The sequence below is a fragment of the Lupinus angustifolius genome, chromosome LG03, assembly GCF_001865875.1.
Source record: "Lupinus angustifolius cultivar Tanjil chromosome LG03, LupAngTanjil_v1.0, whole genome shotgun sequence".
Classification (NCBI taxonomy): Eukaryota; Viridiplantae; Streptophyta; class Magnoliopsida; order Fabales; family Fabaceae; genus Lupinus; species Lupinus angustifolius.
The window spans coordinates 19,815,278-19,829,322 of record NC_032011.1 but is presented as its reverse complement, the minus strand read 5'-3'; positions in this window follow the sequence as shown (position 1 = coordinate 19,829,322).

The following is a 14,045-nucleotide window of genomic DNA, read 5'->3' as shown; positions in this document are numbered from 1 at the left end:
GAAGGTAATTTATTTTTTTCAGTACAGTTATCATATATTTGTTAGTTAATTATTTATTTATTCTTATAAGCATATATTAATTTAATCATATACATAATGCAGATGATGATGAAGAAGAAGATTTCAAAGACGTTGATGATGATAATAATAGAAAAGTGGAGGCATCTTCTTCCAACATAACATCTAATATTTAAAAATTGAAATTTATGACTTAGAAGTTTTATTGTGAACTAATAGTCTAAAAGTTTAAGACTACGTTGGTTTCTTCTTTAGAATTTACAAGTTTTAAGCTAAGATGTTATGTTGTTATTGTAATATTGTAGACTTATGTTTGTGATTTTTTGTTTTAAAATATATTTATCAAGTTTGTTGATTATTTTTTGTCTAAAAACTTTAATTATGTACATTTTGGAGGGGGAAAACGGGTCAGCCTGTCAGCTTGCCAGTCCTGCAAAATATGGGTCGGACTGACATTTTGAGCCCTTTTAACAATTTGAGCTGGGCCGGGCCAGCCCTTATTTTGGCGGGCCAAAGGCGGGCTGGGCCGGGACGGCCCACATTGCCACCCCTAATTATTATTATAACAAAAGAAAAGAAAGTCTAGTATGTAAAAGCTTCCTCGTTGTGTCACATGTCCTGTATGTATGTGTTTGTGCCAAACCGTTAGACGTGACATGCCTCGAGATCTGATCGGGCCAATCATGATGACGATAACGAATGATTTGAAAGATGGGATGCAAAATACGAGGGGGAATTTTGGCTTTTTCCTAATTTGTTTTTCTAATGTATTTTTCTTTCTTTCATCGTAGTACATTTTATAGCTCCTCAGATAAATTGTTTTTAAAACTAATGAATTAATTAGAAAAGTAGAGGGTAACGAAAAGTTTTGTAACTTTTAATAAGAAGTCTAACAATCAAATCGACAAATTAGTTTCAAGACATCTAAATAGTTAAAAACATATGTATTTTTTGTGATAAAAATACTTTATCAATTCTACAAAGTCATAAAAAATACTTATAACACCTCCCGTAGGATAAGAGTATTTAATTTAACTTTATAAACAAAAAAATTACCATAATTCTCATGGTTGAATAAAAAATAATTATTGACTTTATAAAATCATAAAAATTATTGGAATATCCATAAATAGGTACAAAAATATTTGACTCAATAAAATCACAAAAGTTAGCTGAATGTCCATATTGGACAACAAATCATTAATGCCTTTATGAAATCATGAAAATTATTATGATACCCATAATTAGGTAAAAATAATTATTTGACTTTGTAAAACTAAAAAAAAATCAGAATGTCCATTTACCTCTCTCTTTTTTCTTTCGCTCTAGTATATGTCAGACAAAATTATGTGCTCACAATTACTCATCTTTACTTGTTTACTGGATAGCAAGCAAAAAAGATATGAATGTCATGGTAAGTAACTAGTAAAAATTGAACTCTAATTTTGTCAAAATGACATATAATCAACAATGTAGATAAGGTTCCAGTAAAAAATTGGGAACATATTATAATACAACAAAAAATGTAGGTCAGAGTACTGTTGAAATTTGGGTATAGAAATTAAAGATAACCAAGAAAGCGGGTTGGGGTACAACCAAGACTTGGAAACATAAATTAAAAGACAAACAATAACGCGAGTTGGTATACTGCCCCGAACATGATAACAAAAAACAAAAGACAACCAATAAGATAGGTTTGGATACTATATACAATTAGGGAGAAAAAATAAAAACAACAAAGACGAAGGTGGAAATTACCAGAACTTAGAAATATATATTAAAAGATAATGAAGAATGCAAGTTGAGGTACTTTCTGAACTTTGGAACATAAATTTAAAGACAACTAAGAACACATGTCAAAGTATTGTCGAAAGTAGGGGACATAAATTAAATACAACAAAAAACAGGTTAAGGTACTATCAGAACTGAGGAATAAATATTATAAGACAACCAAGAATATAAGTCGAAGTACTTCTGAAACTCGGGGACATAAATTAAACACAACTAAGAATGTATGAAGATGTACTTCCTGAAATCGGGGACACAAATTAGAAATAACCAAGAAAATAGGTCGGATACTCCCAAAACTTGAGGAAAACATGAAAAGACAACAAAAAATGAAAAGACAACTAATGGAACTTGTGAACATAAATTAAAAGTCAAACAATAACGTAAATCATGGTTCTACTAGAATTTGAGGACAAAAATTAAAAACAATAGAAACATAGGTCGGATATTGCCAGAATTTGGGAACATAAAGTAAAAAAATAAGGTCACATATTATTTGATAACGTTGATAGGTTTGGGGAATGATTGGACTAACCTAAAAAATGAGATTGCAAGTATGCATCATCACGTTATTTTGATGAATACAAGGATAAAAGGAAAGCTTGAAGACAAGGACAACTCAACAAGCAACAAAGCCAATGCTCAAGTACAATCAAGAAGACTCAGGTTAATTTTTTTTATATTTCTAGAGTCTTAATATGAATGATTGAGTAGAGTCTAGACTACGTGAACCTTGAATAAAAGTCTCACAATCTTAAAATTGAATCAACTTAAAATGAGACATGCATACATACTTATATGATTAACATCCTCATGCATTCACAACATGATTAACATGATTTTAGTGCATTGACAACTTACATCTTTCAAAAATCATGAATCATGCATATACACATCATGTAGAAGGTTCACCATGCATCAAATAAATTATTTTCAACACATTTAATAGATTACAACATGTGTTAATCAATTAAATATGAATGGGAACCCATTAATCGATTAAGTATGGTATTAATCGACTAATTGAGTTATAGTAGCTAAAGTTTTAGATTTTTTGGTGTCATTAATCAATTAAGCCATGCTTTAATGGATTAAACCACACAGAAAATAGTTACATATAAAAACTATTTTTTTTCCATTTGCTCATATGAAATGAAGTCTTGAAAATTCTAGAAAATAACTTTCAAATTCTTTGAGTGAATTTTTCGTAGTATGAAAAGTCATTAGTTTTCTTTGATACAAGAAAAGAGAGATAATATAGTTTCATAGGAAATTATCATTTGTGCATCATTGTAAAATCATTTTTTTAAAAATCTAGCTTTAATCACACATTATTCTTAAGTCTTTTTGTGAGATTTCTGAGCAGGTTTTAGTATTGTTCTTATGTGTAAGATTAGCACATTTTAGGTGCACACAACTTGAAATTTTTTGTAGATGATTTTCTTAGATTCTCTTGGTGTATTGGTATCACTTTGTTAGAGAATAGTGTTGGGAAATCCTAGTTGCAGTTAGGTGGTGTTTTCACTTGTACAATAGTCTTAGTAGTGAGTTAGGAGTGGCTGGGGCCATAATCGTTAGAAGTGGTGTTTAGTATCCATTAGAAGCAGGCTGAGGGTCAAACCATTCAGGGATCTCTAAGGGTCAAAAAGGAAGTCTTGTATTTTGGAAGTGTGTTTGTAAAACATTGATTTCCAATAGTGAAGAAAAGTCTCCTAAGATCAGACGAGAGGCCTTGATGTAGTTTGCAAGTGAACTCACAAATGAACCAAGATACAAGATCGTCATCTCAAATTTTCTCTATCTTTATCTCTTTAATTTCAGTCAATTTACAATTGGCTTAATTAGATTGCTTTAATTACTGAGTTTATTGCATGTTGTGAATCTGTTGATTCTTAGGCAAAAATTCATTAAGTTGATTATTTATGAAATTGATTGAATTTGTTGTAACTTTATGTGTAAGAAAATTGTTTTTTTAACAAAACAAGAATGAGGTTAATCGACTAAAGCTCTAGATAATCGATTAATCATTGTTGTTGTTAATCAATTAAAGTGAGTGATAATTGATTAAACTAGTAACTTTTCAAAATATCTCATTAATTGATAAAGCGACAATAGTGGTCTGCTATACCTATTCACCCACTCTAGGTGACCGTAAGCCTTCACTTTTTTTAGAACATCCTTCTTAGGATTTCAACCTAATGTTTATTTCCAATCTTCTTTTTATTTTAGTTTCTTCTTATTTTTTTTTTATCATTGTTTCTATTTTCACAAGAAACATTGATGCAACTACCACAATTTGCAAATAGTGTTTGAGAAATGAATGCATTTAAACATGTTTATTCAAAGTCAATTTTATTTTTACAATCCCAAACAAATTATTCTTCAACGAGGATCTTTGAACTTGTATAAGGGTCAGGCTAATTTGTTTTGCAATAGAAAAGACGTAAGACTCAAAATGACTTGTTTCCCTCTCTTTTCATCTCATTCTTCTCCATTCTCCTTTTTCCAATGATTTTTTCTCATGACATTCTAGTACTAAGTAAATTTATTGTATTGTATTACATTGCTCCTACTATGAATTTCAAAGAAAATATTTCCCAATAAATATTTCCTTGTAAGGTATCTTAAAGTACAACTGTACTATCTAAACGTTTCCCTAAGATACTCATAGGGGTTCTTGGCGGTTTCTTTGTGTTCTTTTGTTTTAATTTTTTTATATCTTTTTTTGATCTTCTAGATTCTTATGGGTTTGGAATGAAGCAATGCATTCTATTTTGTATTTGAATATGACCGAAAATGGTTGGAAGAATATCCTCTCTAATCTATTAATGTTGTTGTTGGAAACTCGGAAATGATCTCTTTTCATAATATCTTGGTTCAATGGATTGTCTAGGGATTTCTTTATTAGTGTTTTGGAAATAATAAAGGAGCCTTGTATCATTAGAAAAACTTGTTTGAGAGTTCACACTAAAGGTTTTGTTTACATCATTCTCCGTTTTATTCTAAAGTGTGCATGTAAGGTGAAAATTGATTGTGATTATTGCCAATATATACTTGTTCAACATAAACGTTTTTCCTTTTTTCATATGTATTATTTTTTTTTTGGGTTTTTCTTAAAGAGAAGCCATCTTAAGCATAATATTTTTTTACCGCATAAGAATTCACAGAAAGGTGGAGGTCATCTCCATCCATGCTAGTCTGAATAAGAGAACCTCCTAAGAAACCATTTTTCACAAAATAATGGCCTAATAGTTTGGGATCCATTTAAATTTTTTGTCTTTTTGAATAGGCAAGATATTTTTGAGAAACAAATTACATTCCTAAAATTGACAAGGACAAACCTTTTGATCAGCCTTCATAATTCTCTTTTGGTACAATTGTCCATAACATATAGATGTTAGACTCGTTCCTTCGAATATATTCAATGGATCATATTGGGCTTGGATCTATTATGCTTCCTCTAAATATGCTTTTTGTAATGATTCTCAAAGAAGGTGTCTCAACCTTAATTGGGAGGACCACTTCCATTCAATAAACCAAAGAGTAAGGTTTTTCCTAGTTGACGTGTGGACTGAGGTAAGATATACATGTAGAGCAAAAGACAAGATCTCATGTCAGTCCTTATAGGTCACAACCATTTTCTAGATTTTATTTATATTTTTGTATGACACTTATACCTCTCCATTCATCTTAGGTCGATAAGGTGTAGTATATGCTTCATTTTGAATTCCTCATACATTTCAATCATCATTTTTTTGTTGAGTTTGGTGGCATTATTTATGATAATTTTTTATGGTAATCCATAGCGGCAAATCAGATGCTTCTAGATCAACTCATCATTGTGTTGTGGGTCACCCTAGCGTATGAACTTGCTTTAGCCCATTTTATTAAATAATTTATGGCGGTAAAGATGAAAAATGTCCAATTGAAACTTTTTGTTCAATGGGTCCAATGAAGTCCATCCCCCATATAGAAAGTTCCAATGTGCCGATAAAGCATTTAAGATTTGGAGGTGCATTGACATTGTCAACATATATTCGACCTGTGTGATATCTTTTCACAATAATATGTTTCTATCGCAACTAGAAATAACATGCTCTGAGAACTCTCCTAGCTATTGCATGTCCATTTGCATGAGTTTTAAACGAACCCTCATGTATGTATATGATAATCTTTTTTGTCTCTTTGTCCTCTATACATCTTAGAAGTATCATATCATAATTCTATTTATGTAGAACATCTTCATTCAATAAGAAACTCATTGCTCATCTCCTTAGAGTCCTTTATAATTTTATAAAGTATCATAAGGATATTGATTGCTCTAAAGGTACATCTTTATATCAAGCTACCAAGGTTTTTCATACAGTTATGACTCAACGACATGACAATAGGTTGATTGGTCTCTTCTTTTTGTCTTGATGAGTGATAAATCATTCTTGATTATCCGAAACATTGATGAGAGAGTTGTTAGAGCATCAACTAATCGATTATCTTCCCTTCGAACGTCAAAGAAATCAATTTGTTCAAACTGTTCAACTAACTCAAGATATGATTTATGTATTGTATCAATTTGTTATTGCGAATCTCATATTCTCCTCTTACGTGACAAACGGTTAGAGCAGAGTCTCTAAACATTTCTATTGTTCTTACTTTTGAATCCAATTGTACGTTCAAGCCTAAGATACATGCTTCATATTTGATACATTGTTGGTAAAATTAAAGCATAGCCTAGCAATAATGAGACTAAAGTTTTATTTTGGAGAAATTAGTATTGCTCACATCCCATGACCTAGCACATTAGATGCTGCATAAAATGTTAGTGTCCATTTGTAATCCTCTATTAATGATTTTGGAGATAATGTCATGCCGCCTTCATATAAGAATTCTAACTTGCCAATTCCACCTTTTCTATCGTTTGACTAGCTAGATAATCATCAATGATACTCCCCTTTATAGCCTTTTTTGAATGACATGGACTATTTCATACTTCTGATAATAAAACCTACTACCACGTAATTCTTCCTATTAGAATAAGCTTCTCAAAAATATATTTGATTGGATCAGTCTAAAAAATGTATTGCCTAAGGCGACAAGCTTCCCAAATTAAAGCACAATAAGTGCGCTCCAAAAATGAATTTCTTCTTTCACAATGTGTTAACTTTTGGCTCAAATATTAAATAACTTGTTTTGTCTTTCTTGAATCATCATGCTACCCTAACACACATCCCATGGACAATGTCCTTATAAAAATTAAATGTATTATTTTTAATATTAACTATTGTATATTTAATGATATTTAAGAATATTTTTTCTTTGAAGAGATTATTGAAGATTATCTAATTTTTAAGTATCACATATTATATCATCTTTGTTATGAAAATTTAGGGTGTTAATATTATAATAATTAAATATAAATAATATTAAGTTGCTACTACATATACCAAAAAATGCAAAAGGTCCATCAACCTCTTATGCTAGCATTTAGATAAAGGTCGCATGGTGAGCCTCTGACTTAGATGACGGACCAACAAATCGTTCCTCATTTAACATGTTATATGTCACTTTAGTGAACAAATAATGGAGTTGATTAAAGCACATATCAAAATGGAAAATGTTATATTTGACAGCAAAAATTGCTTATTTCTATGTATATAGGTGACGTGTATAAAAAAGATAAAAGTAGTTGAAAAATAAATAAATTTGTATAATATTATATATGATATCAATATCATAGCGCATAAATAATGGAGTCGTATAAGATGATATTTGGTAACAAGGCTTAATTATCACCCTTCTTAGGTGCATAATTTGACAACTTTGTCATCATTTTTATCATGACTTTTGCGTCCAGATCCTAGCTTGGCCACTGTGTACATACAAAAGATAAAGGTAACAAGTTATTAATGTAACATGATACTAAGGTCGTTTATTGAAAGAAAATTCTTGCCAATTATATTTATTTAAAAGAATTATTATATCACTGCAACATTTTTTGCTTTAAATCACACTATTCATTCACACAGTGAAAAAGCCACCGTTTTTCACATCTAGATTTTATGTATACTTTTCATTTCCGCTAAAATTATAATGCATAACTGTGGCCACGCGATTTTTTTAACTTTTGCTGGTTTAATCCATGGTTTTTATCTATAACAATTTTTACTTTAACCAAATTATTATTGCCTGGCGAGTTAAAAAATCGTGGCTATAAATAAATTAGTTCACGGTTTGGAGTGATGAAAGTAAACTATGGTCCATTATTTACTTTTAAGCCACACTTCTTTATCTCAGTTATAAAACCTTCTCAAGAACATTAAAATAAGCCACGATTTCAGCATAAAGAGTAATATATATTTTGAGTCCAGGAAAATTATTAAGCAAAACCGTGTCGTATTTACACCTATCTAAATTTAAAAGTTTGTCCTATTTAGACGTATCTAAATTTAAAAGATAATATCTTTACATTGTTAGTGTAAAAATTTACACATAGTATATTATTTTTTATTTACTTATATTACTATTTATGAAGAAAAAATAATTTAATATAAATAGTAGATGATGTAGTGACATTATATAAAATTTATACTCTTGTTAATGCACATATATTTTTTTTCAATTTTTAAATGTGGACTACTGATAGAAGGGGACTAAAATTATGGCCTAAAACAAGGTTTTAGAACAATGGTCAAAAAGTGGTTCAATGGTCTTTTATGGTAAAAATTGAAAAATTTCTGTCTATTGGAATAGACCACCCTAATCTGAAACTGAGCATGCCCAGAGTTGCTCCGGTTATTTTTATGAATCTAATCTAGATTTGAAGTTAATTTTATCCTAAATATTAATTGGATCAACTTTTAAATTGGAACTCAACTTTAGACCCAATTAAATATAATGCACACTCATTTTAGATAAATTCATTTTATATGTAAAATTACATATTTATAATAATAAATAATATTGAAAAAATGAGTAAGTGACCATGGACATGTCTGGATGGGTCATACTTGGTTCATACTCAACCCTAAATCTTGATCAAGCCTAATCTTTAAACTCGAACGTGATCCTAGATCTAATGAGACCCGATTCTATTTGAGTCCGACCATAACCTAGTAAGTGGATAAAATTCATAGGAAAGTATGTTATAAACTTTATGCCACAATTTAAGGTGAGTGGTGGGTGCCAAAAGGAAGAATCATTTATAAGATGGATATATGGTTCAATCTAAAACCGGAAGATCTCTAATAAGAAATCCTAATTTTTCATTTAACTCGAAAACTTCTTTGAAAAATGTGCCTAATTAATACGAATATAAATTAAAAAGAGGGGAAAATATATGGTAAAACTTTTATATATTTTTAGTTCATTATCTATTACTTATTTTTAAAGTGTGTTATCTATACATTTTCAGTGTAAAGATTTATACATACTCAATACATTACTCATTATTCATTTATATTACTTTTTAAAAAGTCAATATAATTAAATTAGAGATGAATGGTGGATATGTAATAACAATGTATAAAAACCTATACTACCATTATATACATATTTTCTTCATATTTTTAATCATTATTTACTATTAAAAAAATATAAATAAATAGTGAATAATTTCCTCTTTAGAATGAGAAGTATTTAACATTAATTAAAAACATGTAAACGAAGATGTCCATTTAGATTAATTTATTTCAATGAATTGTGTAAGTCACTTTCTAGTTAAACTATCATAATTACACGCTAACCCGTTGTTTACCTTAATTGGAGGCAATGAAATTCACGAGTTTTATAAATATGAATGCTTACCCAACTCAAATATTAATATCAAATTATCAATATACTTTAAATGGATGATTTTTTGTAAGTAAAACTTTAATTGGTTTATTTTTGAAGTGGATAGAAATTGATACATACATTCATGTTACCACAATTTTCTAGTAAGGAATTTGATTTATAATGATTCATATTATTTTAAAACACGTTGTCCGTATCATGGAACAAATCCAAATTTGATTGTGAGAAAAATAACATTTCCTTAAATCAGTCAAATCCCAGTTAGGCAAACCAATTTTTGATAATTTTATTTTCTTTAACCTAGTCTGACCATATAAATGGTTAAATGATGTAGCCAGAAGCCCAGAACTAGAGAAGAGTTTGATATACGTTTTAAAAGATAATTATGAGACTATTAGTATATTCTTACCAATAAACAAGTATGTGCTATATTTTTTTAAAGTATCTTTCCAACTTTACCTTCCCCTAAATTTATTAAAATAAAAAAATAAAAAAGTAATAGATGTAGTCAATATAATCAGTAAATAAACAGAATTTGATATTCTTCATTAGCAATTTTGTAATCATGGTGATTGATTTAGAAGAGTTTAAATTGTGTTTTTGTTAATATGTTGTTCTGTATTAAAAATAATATTTTTACTTCATAAACTATTAAATAATAAAATATTGCTTAGAGACAGCTAAACCAATACTGTCTTTATTAAAACCATCTTCTAAACAATTGTTCATTTAACTAAATCTTTTTGGATTTTTTTTGGTAAAGATTCATTTAACCAATATCTATTTATTCTTTTCCCTTTAGAATCCAGTCAAATATTGTTAAACATTTAACAATTAACTTGTTTTGTTTAAACAGATTCCTTCAATAATATTCTTATCTATTATCTTGTTTGCAACTTTCCATAACCCAACATCTAATTAACATGATCATATAAATGCTTGAATTGGGATATTATTTTTGTCCTTCAATACATAACCATATCAGAGAAAGAGATATCATTAATATTACAAAAAAAAAAAAAAGCGGAGAAAAATGGCCGAGTTGAGTCGGTCAACAACTTCATTCAGGAGACCGGGGTCTTCAAGGTTGGTGTGGAATAGCAATATCCTCTCTAGTGTCAATGTGGAGAACCAAAACCAAGGAGTTGATAATGGAAGCAGTGAAATTATAGACGTAAGAGAGTTACAAAGTGCTAGATCAGTTCCCATATTTGATCGCAGCAAATCAGAAGAACAATCTTATGGAATGAAAAAGGTTACATCACTACCAAAGGGTTCATCTTCTACAAAGGGTACCCATTGCTTTTGTGGTATTTGTAGGAAACCAATGTTTACCAAAAATCAATCTAAGCCAAAGTCCAAAAGACATATATAGGTGACTTAAATTGCACATGTGGGTGTACTACAAGGCAGCTCTAAACTAAACACAACTCATTCATAACCGAGTTCTAAAGAATAATGTTATGACTTATGACTTTTGTGTATTTTTTTTGTTTTATTTGTTATTGTAATATTATGTGTAGATAATATTTCTCCCATAGGAGAAATTATTGCACATGCTGGTCCGTGATAAATGATCTTGAACACATCCTAACGTTTTTCATTGGATTTCAATATTTGTGCAATGATTTCTCAATCATCACGCAATAAGAAAATATATATGATTTGGAAGTCTTACATATGTCACAATATTATTGTTTTTTAATCTCCACAATGATATCGCAATTCTTTTTCTCACAATGTATCACAGTTCTTTTTTTTCACAATGATATCACAATTCTTTTTCTCATAATTTTATTCCATTGGGGTAAAGTAATTACAAATGTGATTTAAAATAGTGTATACCATACATGGACGAAATATTTAATAGTAGTCATAAATTATTATATTATGTTATAGGTGAAAATAATGGTATTATATTGACTATAACGTTAGGTTGATATAAATAGGTATTGTAATTTTAATAATTTTAAAATCAATAATGGTGTTGTTTCTACTTCCAATCCACATGATTTAAGTGAATTAGTCCAACCATCACCGATCCAAAATGCAAACGGGCCAACCAACATGGGAAGTAGGAATTTAGAGGGCCAAGATAAAACCAAGATCCGATTCAGCCCATCAAGGTCTAGTAAGATTTAGGATCTGGTCTACAAAGTAACTTATAAAGGAAGACACCCTTAGAACCTTCATAGGCCCAATACAAGGTTGTCATACCGGCTAATTGACAAGACAAGAACATGACATTAGTGGACTTCCCTTTAGAAGAAAGCAAGTTCATCCCACTAAGTATAAATGGAGGATGTCATTTCAACATGAGGTACATTCTATTGATATTCGTCTTAGCTCCAATTGCTCTTTATACCCACTCTTTCTATATTGACCCATACAAATGTTGACTTGAGCCTCACAATATTTTTTCAATTATCCATCAAAGCTAGTTCAAGGCTGGTCTTTGGCCTTGTTCAAGCCGTTGCAACCATTTGAAGGCTAATTCGAGTTTGTTCGACCAAACTATAATATTGTAATGTCACCCTTCCTCTACAATCCAAAGGCCACTAGCGCTGACTATGGAGACCCACCATATGGGTAACCATAAAAAATAAGCTAACTTCCATGATGGGGCAAAGACCAACAACAATCATGCCAAGAACAAACACCATTATATCCTTTACATTCTCCCCTTCAACCTTCTCACAAAGCTAATTGAATCCTATAGTTTGAGTAACAAGAGGCACCGTGAAATACTATCTCAAAACTTTGAAATACCTATAAACCACGAAACACTATCTCAAAACTCTGAAACACTTATAAACCACTTATACTATCCCAACTTATAGGGATTTCCTTAGCTGAATCAGACAAGGATTGTATATTCAAAATGTCACCCTCTATTGTTTGATTTAACATCAAGAAGACAAGGATGATCACATGTCCCCTTGTCTGGTTTTAAGATGTTAAGTCGAACACATTTATTGACTAATCTTGTCCAAACAAGTTATTGCATCCAATGATATGTGCATATAAATTCAACTTATGTGTATCCAAAACAAAACATGTCAAAGGGATAACTTCTTCTAATGACCACAACATTCAATAACATTAATTGTATCATTTTAATGTTGTATCCAAATTTTTACATGTCCAATCATTTAAACTTAATGCAAATAATCGCTCTAGACATTTATTATGAATGATAAATCTTTTGATTATTAAATAATTTGTTTCTTGCTAAGAGAAAATTAGTATTCTTGGAAAGAAAAATGTTTTATTCTCTAAACAACCTGCACACGAAGAAAATCAATTTGTGCACACAACAAAATAATCAAAAACTCATCTGAATAGTGCAGGGAGTCTTTATTTAAAGTCTAAAGTTATGATCAAAGAGAAAAGACCTAGATATATCAAAGAAGAAGAATACAAATAAAAATGATCCAACATATTTAATGTGAAATCAAGCATGACTCAAGACACAATGAATTTCATGTTATTACCGTAGCTTGCAACAATTCAAAATGAAATGAAATAATACTTATGGCTGAGTCAGGACCATATGAATATCTTTAAGACGTTTCGTGGTATTGCCCAAAATGCGCAAGCAGACTATCAACCATGCTATCCCCATGATAAAACAACTCATTTGTCTATCAGGATAAAACAACCATGCTACCCGTGCCAATTCTTTTCCCACAATCTGACTACTAGTACCAGTTCTCAAAATTCCCATAATTTGGTTGCATGTGCCAATTCTTAGCGCCACGGAAAGAAAGGGGAAGAAGTTTACCAAAAATGCTTTGGTTGAGAGTATGAGGGAAAAGAAGGAAATCGAGGAAATATTGCTCGATTGGTGCAAGGTAATATGAAGGGAGCAGACCTCTATTTATAGCATGAGGTCTCCAACGACCATATTCATAAGACGACCCAAATGGGAGATGCATTGCCAACGGTCACATGATCCAACGACCATATCCTCAAGGGTCATATTTCTGAAAGTGTGCATGTCAAGAGGAACACTTTGGAAAGCTCTCTTTATATGTCATGGTTTTGATGAGGACAACTTGTGCTAATAAGAGCTTGAAGATCACCAACAAATCAACGTGCTTAAGTCTTTAATTGGTACTAGGCTTAGACTAGAATCTAGTTTAAGTTGAGTCAAAGGCTTAGGTCACCTAATACATGTCTCATATGCATAAATCTTTTAAATCATTTCATCTTTGAGATATGTCATTCATAATATGTTCATGCATTACATAAATACATGTATATGTGCATTCTAGGCATAAACTAAGTGTTAAACATGTATGAACTAAGTGCATAACGTATTTGAGGTTTTGTAGTTAAAAATACACATTTAAAAATGCTGTTAATCGATTAACTAATACTTTAATCGATTAACCCAACTACTTTGAAAAGTTGTTGCTACTGGAACACGTTTAAAAATGCTGTTAATC